The sequence below is a fragment of the Gossypium raimondii genome, chromosome 3 (assembly GCF_025698545.1).
Source record: "Gossypium raimondii isolate GPD5lz chromosome 3, ASM2569854v1, whole genome shotgun sequence".
NCBI lineage: Eukaryota > Viridiplantae > Streptophyta > Magnoliopsida > Malvales > Malvaceae > Gossypium > Gossypium raimondii.
This window is the reverse complement of record NC_068567.1, coordinates 36,898,168-36,917,063: the sequence shown is the minus strand read 5'-3', so window position 1 is coordinate 36,917,063 and position 18,896 is coordinate 36,898,168.

Below are 18,896 nucleotides of genomic sequence, written 5' to 3'. Positions count from 1 at the left end.
GGAATAATGTGGAAGAAAATCCAAAAGAATGAAAGAATAATTATTCGAGAAGAATGAAAGAATATTGGCTCAAAAATGAATGCAAAGATGTATTTTATTAGAATAACGACGTTCAGACATGAGCTTATTTCATAAAGGAATTCTTATTGCCTCTAGGCTAAAGGCAACAAGTGTGTTCTAAACATTACTCTAAGTAAGCTCTAGATGCTACAGAGATTTCTTCTACAATCCGATTATTTAGAATACCCTCAAGTTTATAAGGGTGGATGTCTAATAAGGTTCCTTTTCAAGTGTGTCTTCATATATGGCATTGATGTGATCGTTTCCCACCACTTCTTCATACATTACATTCAATCCATTATCAATCATGATTGGGTAGTGGATTTTCTGCACTAGATGAGTCACCAAACTTGACAACACCCATGTTGATTAGTCTTTCAACTAGCTTTTTAAATGTAGTGCAATTCTCAACTGAGTGCCCCATAATTCCCGCATGATAATTGCATTGTGCACTTGCGTTATTACATTAGGGGTACGGAGGATGTGGAGGCTTCACATGAAAAGGGGAAACAACATGCGCCTTGAATAAGCTTTGATACAGCTCTTTATACGACATTGGGGTTGGCGTGAACTGGAGCTTCTCAGTACCTTGCTTTACACCTGATTCTTGTCTTGATGAACCCTGCTGATTAGCAACCACTTTTCTTGGTTGATTCACCGTAATCGATACGCTGTTCACCTCGTTTTCTTTTGAGGCTTGCCTTCTGTTATTTCCTCCAGCATCAATCTTTCCACTTCTGATAGCATTTTCTATCATTTCACCATTCGTAACTATGTCAGAAAAGCTTTTTGTGGCACTTCCTAACATATGTGTGATAAATGGGACCTTCAATGTGTTAACGAAAAGTATGGTTATCTCCTTTCTAGAAAAGATGGCTGAACTTGGACGACAACCTCCCTCCACCTCTATGCATATTGCCTAAAACCTTCACCGGGCTTCTTTTCCATGTATTGTAGAGTGATTCAATCAGGTACCATGTCAATTACATGATTGTATTGCTTTACAAATGCCTATGCTAAATCTCTCTATGAATTAATCTTGGTACGGCTCAATTGATTGTACCACTTGGATGCTGCCCCTGTGAGGCTATCCTGGAAATAATGTATCAGTAGTTGGTCATTATTAACATACCCAGTCATCCTCCTACAAAACATGATAATATGAGCTTCGGGGCTACAAGTTCCATTGTACTTCTCAAACTCGGGCATTTTGAATTTGTAAGGGAGTACTAAATCAGGAACTAAACTCAATTCTTTAGCATCGATCCCACGATAGTTTTTAGTGATCTCCATCACCTTAAACTTCTCTTTGAGCCATTTGCACCTTTCTTCTAACTGCTTTGGTAACTCTTCCTTTATTCTTTCTTTTTCAGCCACTTCATCGAAGTCAGAAATGACAGAGTTAGCAGGGTAGTTTTCGAGGTTAGAACCAGATCCAGCCTGAAAGTTTGAAGCACCGGCCTGGAACTACTGAGGTCTGATTGTGACGGTAGATTTGTGCGGGTATACCTCAGCTTAGGCTTGCACATGTGGAGGAGTAAAGCCTGGGTGATACTGGGGTCCATCATCACCTTCCTCTTCGACATTGGCCACAGGGCTCTTTCCTTTATCCTTTCTGTCAGTCAACAGTCGCGTTAACTGTGTCATCATACTCCCTTGGGATTCCGTCATTTTGTCTATCATATTCTGTTGAATCTTTTCCAGTTGCTCTTTCATTCGTTGTTGAAGCTGATCTTGCATTTCTTTTTGGAATTGTTCTAGCCTTTCCATCCTTTGGTCCAGGTCTTTAGTTTTTGATCGAGTACCGTAGCAGTGTTTGTTTTTGATCGAGTACCGTAGCAGTGTTTGGTAGGTTGGTTGGTTTCCAAATTAACTGAAATAAATTTACTCAATTAGACTCTTTCAATGCATATGATGTCATGTAATGCAGATGCATGAAATGAATGCCTAAAGAGACATTGATTCTGATTCAATTACATTTAGAAAACTTTTCTAGAAAACAAATCTCGTTACATAAAATGGATATTTATACGGCCTTGCCCTCATAGGCAAAGACATTCGATCCTCTTCTTCATTCTAGCGTTAAGATAAATCTCAAGAACTCTTCAAAAGGGACGTCTCTTCCATCTCCTCTTTGCTTGATCTGGGCTGCAACTCATTGCTCACTCATCCTCGTGATGCTCGTTGGCTTCTCTTTAAGAAAGTTCAGTGGCTCTCGAATAATCTTTGTTATCTTGAATCCTTGGGCAACAGAGCCATAGTCGAGTACTCCTCCATTAAACTATCATCCTTCTCTTATCACATTTTCTTAGACCATATTCGGAAAACCATATTATCATCCACTTTATCAAGAAACTCATTTTATTATGACAAGCTCTCTATTTAGCAACTGAACGTGAATCAACACCTCCTTTTTATGATGAAAATGCAATGCAATCGCAACCAAAAAGAAAACAGGTTAGTACAAAGCTAAAGCAAGAATAAATAGAAAACCTATTCGGGTGACCACTAGGGGTTTGACATAGCTCTACTTAGGGCAAGTTCCTAAGGTTCATTATATGAGGTTCGGTTCTAGGGCAAAGGTACCCGAACCAGTAGATTCATCGATCTTCACCCATTATAGGCTCATATAGATCAAGTTCGGTTCAGGGGAACACATTTTCCCTATGACTATACGGAGATGATAATCTCACGAAGGCATAGGTACCAATGTATTCCGAAAGTGATCCACTATCTTATACGGAGGTGAAAACCTCACGAAGGAATAGTTTCTCACTCCCACTTAAAAGGGTAAAATAATTTAACTCATGTAATGTATAATGCAAAGATCAATTAAGTAAGAAAATAATGAATGCAAAAGGATCTCATGAATTTTAAAAATATATATATATTTTCTCGACCATAAGACAAAAATTAATCAACTTTGTGGCTCGACTCTCTTATTTTTAAAAAAAGTCCCCAGTGGAGTCGCCAAGCTGTCGAAACCGTTTTTTTGAAAACAAAAATTTAGTTGTCGACTTTAAAAACAAAAATTGGAGTCACCACCGATCCTTTATTGAGGTGTGATCGGCCCACCTTAAAAATTATTCTGGTCTACGAAATTTGAGAAAACGAGTTCGGGAGTCAGTTACGCACGAGGAAGGGTTAGCACCCTCGTAATGCCCAAAAATCGGTACCAAATTGATTATTTAATGTCTTAGTGTCGAGGGTTAAAAAGATTTTTTTTAAAACCTCCAATGATGAAATCTGAAAAGGATAATCAATTTTTCAAGTCATGCGAAGGAATCGAGACCCAATACGTTAGGGTACAATTTCTCAAAATCCCCAAACTTTGAATATCGCTTTTATTTTATAAGAAAATCTTCATTTCAAGAAAGCAATATGTCATGCCCAATACATTAGGACACAACAAGTTAAGTTCCCGAAAATGATTTTTAAACTTATGCATTTTGAATAAAGAATTGTCTCGGTTATTTAGGATTAACAAAGAAAATCAGAACCCAACACGTTAGGACTCAATTTCCTCAAAAATCCTGAACTTTGAATATTGCTTTTATTTTAAAAGCCTTTGAATCGAAAGAAATTGATTTTAATGTTTTGACTAAACCAAAATATATATTTTCTAAAAGGTATGTTAAAAAACGTTAATGTACAATATGAAACAAATACTTTAATTTAAATTATACATGTATATGTATTTACAAAATATATATATAAGGATGATATATAAGTAAATTTTAAGATATGTATATGCATATATTAGAACATGTATATAAAAGTTATGAAAATAAAATATAAAATATAAAATATGTATAGGTATAGGTATCTAAAAAATAGATAAAATTAAAATAAATAAAATATAAGTAAAATATATTAATAAATTATGAAAATATATATATGTATATATAAGGAAAATGCAGAAAATATATTTATAATAATTTTGAATAGTGTATGTATATATATATTATAAAAATGTATATATATTTAGATTATAAAATATATATAAGAAAACTACATAAATATTATAAAACAGAAATATATGTACGTGTATATATATGTATATAAAACTAAGAAAAATAAAGTAATAATAAAATATAAGATATGTATATACATTTAAAAAACATCTAAAATATATACATATATATATAATAACATACATATGTGCAAATATATATGTATTGAAATAATAATAATAACCATAATAATAATAAATACTAATAATAATACAAGAATATTAACAATTTAACAAGATTAATAAAAAAACTTAAATAACAAATTAAGGATTAAATTGAAAACAAATAGAATTTAAAGGCTGAATTCAAAAATAAAAACAAGAAAGGGAGCAATTTAAAACACGCGCAATAGGAGGAGGACCGAACGAGCAATTTACCCAAACCTCTTGAAACGTTGCGCAGCATTGGATTAAATTAAAACAGTATCAAAATATGTGGCCAAATTTAAAAAAATAAAAAAATGATTTAAACACCCCCAAAAAATAGAGGACCAATTGCGCAAATGGCCCATTTTAAAGAAATGCGCGGATCCTCGGTCCGGGTCAGGTCGACGCGCAGATCCCACCCCCTTCCAAACGACGCTGCTTTGATTTCAATATAAAGCCAACATTTTCCTTTAAAAAAATTTCCACTTTCTGCTACATTTACAACAAAAAAAAAACTTATGAACCCTAGCCTCCTCTGCTAGGGTCCCAACTCAGCCACCGCCGCCGCAAATTTTAACGAGCACGATACCTCCCTCCGGCTCCGATTCGGGCAGATCGACGCAAGTGAGCACCCCTTTTCTTTCTTTTTGTTTAATTTTATAACAAAGAACAAATAAAAAATGGAAAAAAAAACAGAAATCCCCTAAAAAATGAAACGAAAATACCTTCAAGAATTCTTTTTTTTCTTTTGATTTAGTATCTTTTTTAGTACAATCTTTGTTTCTTTTCACCCTTGTGTTTTTTACCCTCCTCCCTGTTTTGATTTTAGATGGCCTTTTTAGAGCCGTCATGAAACAAGAAAGAAAAAATATAAAAAGAAATCTTTTTCCAGCATCTTCGTGATTCTTGATTTTCTTGCCATATTTGCTGCCTATACTGCCTTGTTTCCTTTGTTTGGTACAGGTGAAGATGTGCGCGTGGAGATTCGGAGGACGTGGTTGCGGTGCGAAGATTTTACCCTCTAAACCCTAGGGGTTTCTGATCTGTTTTGGGCCGCATGTAATTGGGCCACCGTATTTTGGTTTTGGGCCATATAGGTCGATTGTATTTTGGGCCTTTTAGACCCGGGCCAAAATCGGGTATTACAGTTACTATATTCAAAGCAATCCAATTTCTCATTTCCAATTCCAAGTCAATCTTCAATTCAACTCCATATATATGTATTCATCATTCAATTGCACTTAGTCAATTTCTTGATGAACTTATCGGAATAAAAACAAATTTCTCGGTGGCCTACACACAGTTCGTACCACCTTTGTGTAATAACAAACTCTTGGTGGCCTACACATAGTTCGTGCCACCCTTGTATCTTAACAGAATATTGGTGGCCTGCACACAGTCCGTGCCACCCTTGTATCTTAACAGAATATCGACACGCATAGTAGCCTGCACTTAGTTCGTGCCACCCCTGTATCTTAACATAATATCGACACGCATAGTAGCCTGCACTTAGTTCGTGCCACGTATGCGACCTATTAGTCTGGTACATGTAGTGGCCTGCACTTAGTTCGTACCACACGTGACCCAATTACGATCATTCATATCCTTTCTATTCCGAGGTTCAATCGGGAAATTTTTACTTTTCAATATTTTACCAGTTCTTCTCCAACCAATCTTAATTCATAATTTGCATCAAATATTTGTTCCACGTATAGTACATATCTTAAATAAAATAACAAAACGCTTAAGCATTAATAAAACAATATATTATCTACATACAAACTTACTATCATATTTTCAAGGTCAATTTCTCACCTTTCACCGCTTTTAACAACACATTTAACATATTTGGCACTCATATTAATCAATTTGATCCAAAAATCATACTTAAAAATTACATTTTTCCCTAAACTTTTACAAAATTACGATTTTTCCCCTAGGTTCGGAAATTAAAATTTATTCCTTCTTCTTATTTTTTATAACATTCTGAACATATTCCCTTCTATAGCCACATCAAATTGTTGCTCTAACATGCACTTATGAACAATAATAATTTTTACCGATTATACCGTTTCACTTGTTTTCACTAAAAATCGCTTAGCAAAAATTGTTTAACACAATTTCAAGCTTCATATTCTACCATAAAACATCAAAATAAACACATTTCACGTATGGTTATTTTTCCAAATATAAACCCTAGGTTAAATTATTGCTAGAATAAGCTAAATTAAGCTACCGAGACTTCAAAAACGTAAAGAACATTAAAAACGGGGCTTGGAATCACTTACTATGGAGCTTGGAAGCTTAAAACCCTAACCATGGCTTCCCCCTTGCTATTTCCGTTCATCATGGAGAAGATGGACAAATTTTTGGCTATTTTGGCCTTTTTAATTCTTTTAATTACTAAATGACCAAAATGCCCCCAACTTAAAAATATCTTATTTCACTTATCTCTTGTCCATTTTTGTCCAAAAAGTTAACCAATGGTCTAATTACAATTTAAAGACCTCCAATTTAAAATTTCATAACAATTGGACACTTCTAACATGTAGAACTCAACTTTTACACTTTTTACAATTTAGTTCTTTTGGCTAAATTGAGTGCCCAAACGTCGAAATTTTTGAACGAAATTTTTACAAAATCATTTCGTGAAATTTTAGACCATAAAAATATAATAAAAATAAAATTTTCCTAGTCAAATTTGTGGTCCTGAAACCATTGCTCTGACTTGGCCCAAAACCGGGCTGTTACATTTGGGATGTGATAACTCTTGAAAAGAGTTATATTTCATGCCTTTAAGCCTAACTAAGTGCCTATATTTAGGTACTTTAGTTGCATTCTAGGACATTTAATTCGTATTTTAATCATTTCCTTAAGAGCTTCACCTATGTTTAATTATTAGGAACTTTTAATTGCTTGTGGTAGGGCTATGTTTTGTGGTTTGGCAGGTGCAAGTTGAGGAACAAGAAATAAATGAGTGAAGGTTTGTCGGGGAAAAATGTTGGACATTTTGTCAACACGAATGCCGTGGCAATGCCAGGAAGACCGAGTCAACACTCAACGCATACCAGTTTCAGCCCAATTGCACTTGTATCGGAAAAATAGGCTTAAATAAGAGGAGAAGATAATCTTGGGATGTTGGATTTTATGCTAGAAAAAATAAATTTAAAAACAGGAGAAGATAAACTTGGGTTGTTGAAAAAAGAATTTAAAAAGAGGAGAAGATAAACAGGGGTTGTTGGATTTACCTTAGGGAAAAATCCTATAAAAAGCCAAAGGAGGAAACCCAAAAAGACGAACAAGAGAAAGAGATCCTCATGCGTGAAAAAGGGTTCGGCTGTGCAAAGGAAAGGAAGTCGAAGAAAATCCTTCTCAGCCATCATAGGATGTTGTGTTGCTAAACTGTGGACTGGGCAAGTGAAAGCTGTTACCCGAAGTTCTTCCATTATTTCCATTACTGTTCCTTCAGAATATTAAATTGAAGTAGTTGAACAAAATGTTAGATAATATTTTGGTTTTGAATTTTATTTCCCAACCCATGAGCTAAATCTCATAGGGTTGGGATTACTTTCGATGAAACCTTGAACTATTTTTATGTATGCAGTATATATCTAATTTACTTAAATGAAATGAGCAAGTATTCAATAGACACTTGTAATCGACTGTAGACATAAAGTCATGATCATACAGAAGGACCCATGCAAGATATCTAAAGAGCCTATAGACACGGGCAAGGTAACTTGAGGTTTTTCTTTCGCGAGAGGCAGGTCATTTTAGAACTCTTCTGTATAGTAAAGTAGATACGATTTTCCAAGGCATTATTGACAGTAATGGTCAATTATGGGTAATCTCGACCTTCTGGATCAACATCACTCTATCCTTCTTCTTTGTCGTAATAACTTTGCCAAAACATATTTAGTTTATTTCTTTGCTTACATTCTATTCGAATAATCACTCTCGTTGCTGCCATTACATTTCTGCTCTCACTTTTACCATAGCATTTCCAATTATGCATCAATTCCATCTATCGTATACATCACCATTCCTGTGAATTATCACTACATACTTTACCTTAGTTTACCATAGCATCCTATTCATCAGTCTTGTCATAACATTAACCATATTACAATAACTTGACCACTTTTGTGCCTCAATTCGATCCTCGTAGGAATGGTACTCACTAATCATTTTATTACTTGATGTGACGTATATACTTACACAAATCGCATATCATTTCACACGCGACACTCTTCAGCCATAGTGTTAAAGAAAATGTGGGTGGCATAACAGATGATTGAGGGATAGATCATCTAGCCATTGTGGAAAGTTAAGGTAAAAGCCTATGTAGAAAAAAATATTATGTTTCTGAAAAAAAAAACACAAGTGTGGAGAGAAAGAAGATTTAGGGTAACTGTAAAAAGAATTGAGGAGATTAGGTAAAATAAAATGACGGCAATTTAGGGAGTAAATGGGGTATGATGTGGGTGATGGGAGGTCGGTAATTATGGACTGACTTTGATGTAATGGAATTTGGAGGGGACGTGAAAAAGTTAAAGGCCCAAATATTTGGAAAACAAATTTTGATAGGCCAACGGGTAACGTATGGCCCGACCTCACTATTAACATTATGAAAACATAAATACTTGCAATATAAGGAAATAAAATTTATTAAACAATAAAATAAATAAGAGAATTTTAAAATTATCAAAAATAAAATGAAAAGGAATTATTGAAATGTTGAAGTTAAACATCTCGAAGACCAATGAACTGTTTATCTCGAGTTACATGAGCACCCTAGTAGTGCTTCAGGCTTTGCCCATCAACTTTGAATCTGACCCCCGTTTTCATATCTTTGACATCAATAACTCCATAAAGGTATACTTGAGCTACTTCGAAGGGACCTAACCAATGAGATTTTAATTTTCCCGAGAACAATTTGAGCCTAGAGTTGAACAATAACACCTATTGTCTTGGTTCAAATTGCATTGGCATAATATTTTTATCATGCCAGTACTTGGTCTTCTCCTTATATAGTTTAGCATTCTCATATGCTTGTGCCCGGAATTCCTCCATTTCATTCAGTTTTAACAACCTTTTTTCGGTCAGTAGCGATCCGATCCATGTTTAGTTTTTTAATGGCCCAAAACGCTTTGTGCTCTAGCTCAACAGGTAGGTTACATGGCTTCCCTTAAACCAGCTTATAAGGTGACATCCCTAATAGTGTTTGGAATGTCGTACGATAAGCCCACAAGGCTCCATCTAGCCTAGAGATCTCTGCTTGTCCATTTGTTTGGGGATGATATGTCATGTCAATCTTATGTTTCACCACATACCTTTTCAAAGAATTAGCAACTAATTTGAAATTAAAATGAGAATCTTTATCACTGACAATGGCTCGAGGCGTACCAAATCTTGTGATAATGTTCTTCTATACAAACTTTAGCACTGACTTGGCATCATTTGTAAGTAGGGATATCGCCTCGACCCACTTAGAGACATAGTCCACTTCTACAAGTATGTAGAGATTGCCAAATGATGGTGGAAATGGACCCATAAAGTCGATTCCCCAAACATCAAATAATTCAATCTCCAAAATATTTTGCAATGGCATTTCGTGTCTCTTAGATAAATTGCTTGTCCTCTGAAAATGAGCACATGACTTATAGAATTCCTAGGCATCCTTGAATAGACTTGGATAATAGAAACCAGATTAGAGTACCTTGGCAAAAATTTCCATTCCTCCAAAGTGTCATCTGTAGGGCCCTGAGTGACAATGTTGTAGAATGCTATCTACTTCGTTATCAAGGACACAATTTCTAATTATCTGATCAATGCAATGCTTGAATAAAAAGGGTTCATACCAATAGTAATCGTTGGCAGCATGAAGGAACTTCCGTCATCTTTGGCTGTTGAGATTAGGTGGCAGCAACCCAATTACTAACTAGTTCACTATATTGGCATACCAAGGTAATGCCATGGCAACCAACAGTTGCTCGTCTGGGACATCTTCGTTAATAAGTTGAACATTACCATCTTCATTCCCAGCTTCTAACCTTGAAATGTAATCAGCCTCTTAATTTTCAGTCCCCTTTCTGTCTCGAATTTCTATATCAAACTCCTGCAGTAGAAGTATCCACCAAATTAATCTTGGCTTGGCATCTTTCTTGTTCACCAAAAATTTAAGAACAAAAATGGTTTGTGTAGACCATAACCTTGGTACCAACTAAATAAGATCAAAATTTACCAAATACGAAAACCACAGCCAATAACTCCTTTTTAATGGTGGTGTAGTTCAACTGTGCATCCATTAGCGTCTTGCTCGCATAATAAATTGCATGAAATAACTTAACTTTCCTTTGTCCCAACACTGCTCCCACAGCATAATCGTTGGCATCACACATGAGTTCAAAAGGTAATGTCCATTCTGGAGCTATTATAATTTATGTTGCTATGAATAATTTCTTCAACTCTTCGAAAGCGATCAAACAAGGTTTATCAAAACTAAAAGGTAAATTTTGCTCCAGCAAGGTGCACAAAAGGTTTAGATATCTTTGAGAAATCCTTAATGAATCTTCTATAAAATCTCACATGACCTAGAAAACTTCTAATACCCTTGACACTTGTAGGAGGCGACAATTTTTCTATCACCTCAATTTTTGTTTTGTCAACTTTAATCCATTTTTGGGATATCATATGACCTAGCACAATACCTTCACAAACCATGAAATGGCATTTTTCCCAATTCAAAACAAGATTTTTTTTCTTCACAATGGCGGAGAACTGATTCCATATTTGTCAAACAACCCTCAAAATTATCCCCAAAGACAGAGAAATCCTCCATGAAGACTTCAAGAAAATTCTTCACCATGCTAGAGAATGTTGCCATCATGCAATGCAAAAGGACTATATGGACAAGGGAAAATTTTCTTCTCTTGGTCATTGGGAGCTATAGCAATCTGATTATATCCTGAATAACCATCCAAAAAATAGTAGATAGCTTTCCCAGCTAATCTATCCAACATTTTTTCAATAAATGGTAAGGGAAAATGGTCATTTCGAGTTGCCTTATTGAGCTTGAGATAATCCATGCATGCTCTACATCCCATGACAATCCTAGTTGGAATAAGCTCATTGTTGTCATTGCTAATTACTATGAAACCTCTTTTCTTAGGCACACATTATACAAGACTCATCCATGAGCTGGTAGAGATTAGGTAAATAATACCAGAATCGAGCCACTTGATAATCTTTCTTAACAACTTTCTTCATGATTCAATTCAACCTCATTTGTTGTTAAATAGAATTGCTATGACAATCCTCTAGTAAAATTTTATGCATACAGATAGTAGGACTAATTCCCTTGATGTCGACAGTTGTGTATCCCAATGCCTTCTTAGATTGTCGGAGTACTTCCAACAATCTCACCTCTTGAGTTGGTGTCAACTCCGCAGAAATAACTACCAGTAAAGTGTTGTTTTCTCCCAAATAGGCACATTTTAAGTGCTTCAGCAAAGGCTTCAACTCAACTATAGGGGGTTCTCTATAGATGGTTTAGGAGCATTGAAAGTATGAACTGATAAATCTAAGGATTAAGACTTTTTCTCTAGTCCATTCAGAACTTTCTTTACCTCTATGAGTTTATTGAATCCTTCGAGATTCTCTAGTTCATTGAGCACAAATGAATCTATATCACTAGCAAAATTACTATGGCATTTTGCGAACTCTTCCTCCACTGCTACTCCTATCAAGTAACGCTTCGGCCTTCTTCATTCTCATCAGCACATTTCAACGCATTAAATATATTAAACGTGATCTGCTGATCATGCAACCTCATGGTCAGTTCACCTTTTTGCACATCAACTAAAGTTTTGCCTGTAGCAAGAAAAGGTCTTATAAGAGTAATTGGCACATCTATGTTAACTTCACATTCTAAAATAATGAAATCAACTGGAAAAATAAACTTATCTACTCTCACCAGCAAGTTTTCAATTTTACCTTCTAGATGTTCGTAGGAGCGATCAAATAATTACAACGTGATTGTAATAGGTCCTGCTTTTCCAATTCCCAACCTCTTAAATACAGACATGGGCATTAAATTGATACTTGCTCGGAAATCACATAATGCCTTCCCAACATACAGATTTCCAATTGAATAAGGGTTAGTAAAACTCCTTAGGTCCTTTAACTTTGAGGGTAATTTATTCATTAGCATCGTTGTGCACCCTTTAGTGAGAGAAATAATCTCAAATTCTCCCAATCTACACTTCTTTGATAGTATATCTTTCATGAATTTCACATAATTAGGAATCTGTTCCAAAGCTTCCACCACTAGTATGTTGATGTGGAGTTGTTCAAGGACATCTAGAAATATTTTGAATTGAACCTCTTGTTTACAATTGTGGAATCATTGCCAAAATGGTGGAGGTGGTCGTTCTTCAAGTTGCTACTACTGTTTTACTGTACCATTTCCATCAGCAATATGATTTGATTTTTCTGCAAGTCTTTGGTTTAGCCTTTCTAGTTACAGTGCTCTTTTCAGATGTTTCAACAATCTTTCCATGGTTGCAATCAAAATTTCCCTCTTCTGCAATGGCATCCTTAACAATTTCATTCAGCTGACTCCCACTTCTGAGAGTGATTGCCTTACAATGTTCCTTCCCTTGTGATCTCAAATTCTTAGTATCACTTGGCAGGGCTCCTTAAGATTTTGAATTTTAAGCATTTGTTATATGCCCTACTTGATTTTCAATAGCTCGAAAGGGTGCAACTTGACTCTAAATTACGGCATCATTCTTAGCCATATATTCTTCCAACAAAGCTTCAGCAGATGATGGTGATGATGAAGCTGATGCCTGACCTTGTTGGGCATTTTGCCTCGGCATAGGGTGAGTTTAACTAGGAGGTGCACTGATGGCATTCTATCTTGCAGCATTGTTAAAATTTCCCTCACCTTTATTATTCCAACTAAAGTTTTGATTTTGCTTCCACCCTGGATTATAGGTGTTGGAATAAGGATTATTATTTCAATTGAAATAACCCATGTAGCACATAGATGCTGGGTTCGATGGACATTTGCCAAACACATGGTCCTAGCCACAATAAACACACGATAGCTCGGCTAATTTTATCTCCTGAACTGCAGTTGGACTCTTCATTATTTTTACCATATTAGTTAAAGATGATACCTAGACAGTCAATGAAGTGATTGCATCAAGTTCTACGGTGCCAGCAGTTCTCCCGCTAGTCCTAACTCGCGTGGTAGGATATTGATAATCATTATCGGTAATTCGTTCTAAAATCTCATAAGCTTCATTATAAGATTTAGCCAATAAAGTACCATTGGCAGAAACATCAACTACCATCCTTGTATGTGCATTCAACCCATTATAAAACATCTCCATCTGAGTCTAGTGCTGAACTCATGCATCAGACATTTCCCCAGTAGTTCTTTAAATCCTCCTAAGCTTCGTACAGTGTTTCATCCTCTGATTTTTGAAAAGATGTGATCTCATTTCTAAGCTTGGCATTCATTTTTGGTGGATTATACCAAAACAAAAACCTCTGGCAAAGGTCATTCCATGATGCCAATGTCCCCAACGGCAAAGCATTAAGCCATACTTTTGCTCGATCTCTCAAGGAATATGGGAACAGTTTAAGCTGCAAAGCATCTTTAGGAACACCCTATTGTCAAAATCAGTCACAACCCTCCAGAAAAAGTCTTAAGTGCAGACTTGGATCCTTAGTTGGCGACCCACTAAACTGTCCAATAATTGGCAACATCTGAAACTTTACTAGTTTCAATTCAACTTGTTGAGGTTGTATGTATGGTCTGACTATTCCTAGATTCAAGTCATCCAAAATTGGCACAACATGCTCTCGAATTGGCTTGTCTCAGTCATCTATCACGCGATGAATAGGAAGATCGACATCCTGACCACTTGTATTTAGTAGATCATTTAGACTAGGATCATTCTCGTCCCTTACCATGTTACACACTTCCCTTCTCTTTCTTCATACAGTTCTCTAGATCTCTAGGTCAAAAGGATACTCTTCATTAGCAAGTGCTTCTATACATGCACTGGTAACAACCATACAGAAATTAAATACAACTAACTTAGCTAAAACCAGTGGAATTAGTAAAATAACAAAACCAAATTTCACCAAATTTTGTATCCCTGGCAACGACGCTGAAAACTTGTCACGTGTGCATATGATATGCGAATTATGCAAGTATACATGTTAGATCAAATAATAAAGTGATAAGTGAGATCGTCTCCATAGGGATTGAATAGGTATAAAATTGTTAGGTTATTATAGTAAAGTGAGATTAATGCTAAGGCAAAAATAGTAATAATAATACAGTGGTAATTAGGAGAATAATGTTACATAAAATCTGGAAAACAAACAAGTAAACAATTAAGGATGTGAAAACAAAAATGCTACGACAAAGGATAAATGATCTACAATATTGATTTGTAAGGTTGGGATTACTAAGAACCTACCCTTATTAACCAATATGTCTATAGGCCTTGATTATGGTTCCTACGACTATCTCTACTCCTTTCAGATGAGACACTGCTCTATGTCTAGAGTCCGCTATGAGTATTCGTTTAAACACTCACTCATTTCAATCAATTTCTATCTACCTAACCTAACCTTCTTAGAATAATATTAATTCTATAAACATGCTGCACATTCATCTATGTCTAGAGAGTACATGCCTGCAATTCAATAATATCATTGGATGAAATGGTAATTAAAACTAATCTAGGCTTTAGTCATTCTTGGAAATAAAGGTTTCATCAAGTAATCCCAACCCTATGAGATTAACTCATAGGCTGGTAAATAACATCACGATTCAAAATAGCATTCAAAATCATTTTCATTAATTCAGTTTACAGAATAGTAAATAAGAAAGTAAAGAAAGAACTTCAGGAAGATAGCTTTTGTCTATCTAGCCCCCAGCTCCGGTATTGCAGTATCTACTACTAACTAAGATGGAATGCCTTCTCCTTCTTCCTTTTATCTCTGCCTTGTTCTCAAACATTATCCTCTACTCCTGTCTAAGGATCATTTTTCTCCAATTGTCCCCCAATTTTTTCCAATTCTCCCCGTTTTTAATTTTTATTTTTAGGTTTTATATCTCCTCCTTTAGAGTAGGCCCATCATCCCATGATCCCGTGAACTTTTTCCCTCGTTTTAGGCTAATTTTTCTGGTACACTTATAGCAGGGCTGATAACGGTTAATTGTTGACTGGGTATCTTCCTAGCATTGCCACAGCATCAATGTTAGTAACCTCTCCAACCTTTTTCAACGACAAACCTTCACTCTTTTACTCATTTTTCCTCATTCTACACCTACCACTCAATCAACAAACAAATCCTTCTCTCAAATAATTAAAAGTAACATATAATAAAATTTAAGCACATTCCAAGCTCCTTAATGTAATGCCTTAAAAATACTAATATAATATCCTAAAATGCAATTGAATTCACCTGAATATAGACAATTAACCAAGTATAAATGCATGACATATAACTCTTTTCAAGAGTTATTAGGTTCCTCAAAACTTTGATTCCTTAAAGCATTCGAGTACTTTAGGTCAAGGTCTCCACCATCACGTGAACCAATCAAGACGATCCTTCCTTCTTGCAATTTTCTGAACATTCTAAATCTTGAGAAATCGCATCAGAATCTATTTACGTTTTTCAATTCTTTAACCCCTAATTTACTAACCCAATTTTTTGAGATGTGACAAGTATAATAATACCTATGTGCTCTAGTGGTATGATTAATTGGAGAACATATATGGTACAAAGAGGATTGGCCTTGATTGGCCTTAAAATCGGAACCATGATGTTTGATGTGGCGGTGATGGATAAAAATCATGATTAATAGGACATTGTATAACTTGCCCTCAAATGGAATGCATGACCACAAACTGAGTTTGGAAATTATATTTTCTAAGATAGTGTGATGGATTCAATACCTGCAATAAATGAATAATGTATAAGAATTCTATTGTATGTATAAGCGTACTGTGAGTATGTCAAAACTTGATGGTGATTGCAATCTTTGGAATTTAAAGAACGTCTGAATGATGTACAAGGTTAAACTTGGAAAAAAGGGAATTGGAGTTAAGAATAAAGGTGTAAGTATGTGATTAAGGAAAATTAAGATAAAGTGTGAGAATTTTGAGGAATAATTATGGAGTTTGATGTAAGGTAACATAGGAATTATAATACTGTGAAGTGGTCAAACAACACTTAACAATTTTTTGTTATAATTATGGATGCTTTTTCTTTGAAGCGAGATACATGTGTGATACAATTTCAAGATTTTGGTAAAATGGTAGATATTTTGATTGGATAAAATGAGTTTAAAGGTAAAGTATTTGAGGACAGGTGTCAGCGAAATCCCTATAACGTTATATGGTTCTAAAGGAGTTTTGAGACATCATTAAAGATTAGAGGATTTTTTAATAAAAGTCACATTAGTATGTGATGTGAGAATAGTACAATTCTGGTAACGAATGCTTATTAGGAGGTATCAATAGGTTTTGATGTGCCATATCTGTGATGGGAAATTTCATGATAATCACCTCTAAGAGTTTTGAACTTGGATATTCTAGTAATTAGGGAAAACATGAGATAGTGAGCCTTCGAAGTGATTACAATGTTCCAATGATATTTTATAATAGGAATAAGGACATGTGTTCTATGTTTGGAAACAAGATTTTTGTCATGATACGATTTTGAATTATGATGTGACACTAAAATATAAAGCAGTAAATTACTTTCATTACTTGAAGTTAAAGATTTTGGTTATTTAAGACTTTGATTTTGAATTGATATCATGATAAAATGTGAACAGTGAGCTCTATGAGGGTCATCAAGACCATGATAATTTGAGCAAGTAAAGGAAGTTAAGTGGCTTTGACCTGTTTTGAAAATTTAAAAGGTGTGAAGTATGTCCATTATGGATAAGTATTTCACTTGGGAAGAACCCTCAAAAGATTTTATATGATGTGAGTTTGAGATTATTAAAGTAAGACTTGAAACCAGGATTTGATGAGACCATATGTATTGCTAAGTGAAACAAATAGGATTAAGGTTCGATGTGTAACACCCTAGTTTTGGCGGATTATAAGTTGTGGCGTTTAGTCAAAATATGGTCAGTGTGGTGAAGCGGTGTCCACCCAAATATTTTTGGATGAATAGGGTATATAAGCAAACTGTTTCGGCACTATAAGAGTAATCTACCACCAGGTTTATTTGCTGACAAGTTAGAGCATTAGCACTGATTTATCCACTTGCTGGTGTTCTCTAAGGATTTATTTAACAAGCTATTTCCTATGAATAAGAAATATGCACAAGAAAAGTATGCCACAGAGTTTTGGATTAGGCATAATGGAGCATAGCAGGTGCATGAGAATGTTGTAGGAGGCTTAATTAGCATTAAGGCCACACCATAAGTGAGTCAACATGAAGTATAGTACGCCTGGTTATACAAGCACCGTTTTAGTTGGTTCTTATAATGAGATTAGTTGGTATTCAATAGGATTGATTAAACCCTCCTCATGTCTAGTTAGACAGTAATGAAGATCTTTATTCAAGTCTCCTCTCTTACCCCAGATTTTAGGGAAAATCAGGAGATTTAGGTTAGGTAAGTATCGTCACTTGTCACAGTCTATAATAAAGGGGATAAAGAATTTATATCTAATGAGGGAGAACACTCCCGAGATGAATTTTATTTTACTTTACTTTATGTCCTGGTTCCTCCTTTTAAAAGTATTGTTATCTAAATTAGAACCAAATAGTATTTATTTCTCCTTCAAGATGAAGATGAAATTTTGGATCTTTATCAGTGATCACTTCATGTCAAGTAGTGGTGCAGTTCCTTTTTGGATGTTGGATTGGGAATTCAAGCTATTATCCGTGCTTGTCAGGTGAGTCTCTAAACGGGCTCTTGTGTGGTACTATTCATACCATGATGTTTGTGGAACTAATCGAAAGGTGATGTCAAGTTAATGAAAGGTATAGTAGGTAAGGTAAGTGATTTCTAAAAGATATCTATGATTGACAGAATATTGTGGAGAATAATATTTAAATATGGTATAGAGTCTGATGAGTTCAAGCATGTGTTGGATTATGCATGAGTAATGTAAGGTGCGCATGATCATACCTGAATGTCTGAAATGAATATTGTGAGACATGTGTTATATTGGTTGTTTATTGTAGATTACGAGGATCGGGCTTAGTTTGTTTCGATGTATGAAGTATCTTTGAGTAAATATGTTTTGGAACCAAGCTCTAGAATTTGTTACGAACTCGAATATACATGTGACACAAATTTAGCTTGGACTGGTAATCTATTTTCATTTTAAAATTTAATTTGGACTGGTAACCTTACATGTATATTAAGCCATGACAATGTCAAAAGATGGTGATTTCTCAATAGGTTCTTCACGTGTCCTAGGACAATGATAAGTAAACCTCACATAATGTAAGTTTAGGAAAATATATATCTGAATCATGTCAGGAAGGAATAGCCTTTCTGGCAAACTCTGAAAAAAATAGCCTTTGTGACAAAATTTGATAGAATAACCTTTGTGGAGAACTATGAAAGAATAGCCTTTGTGGTGAACTGATATATAGAAATTCATATTTTGAGGTA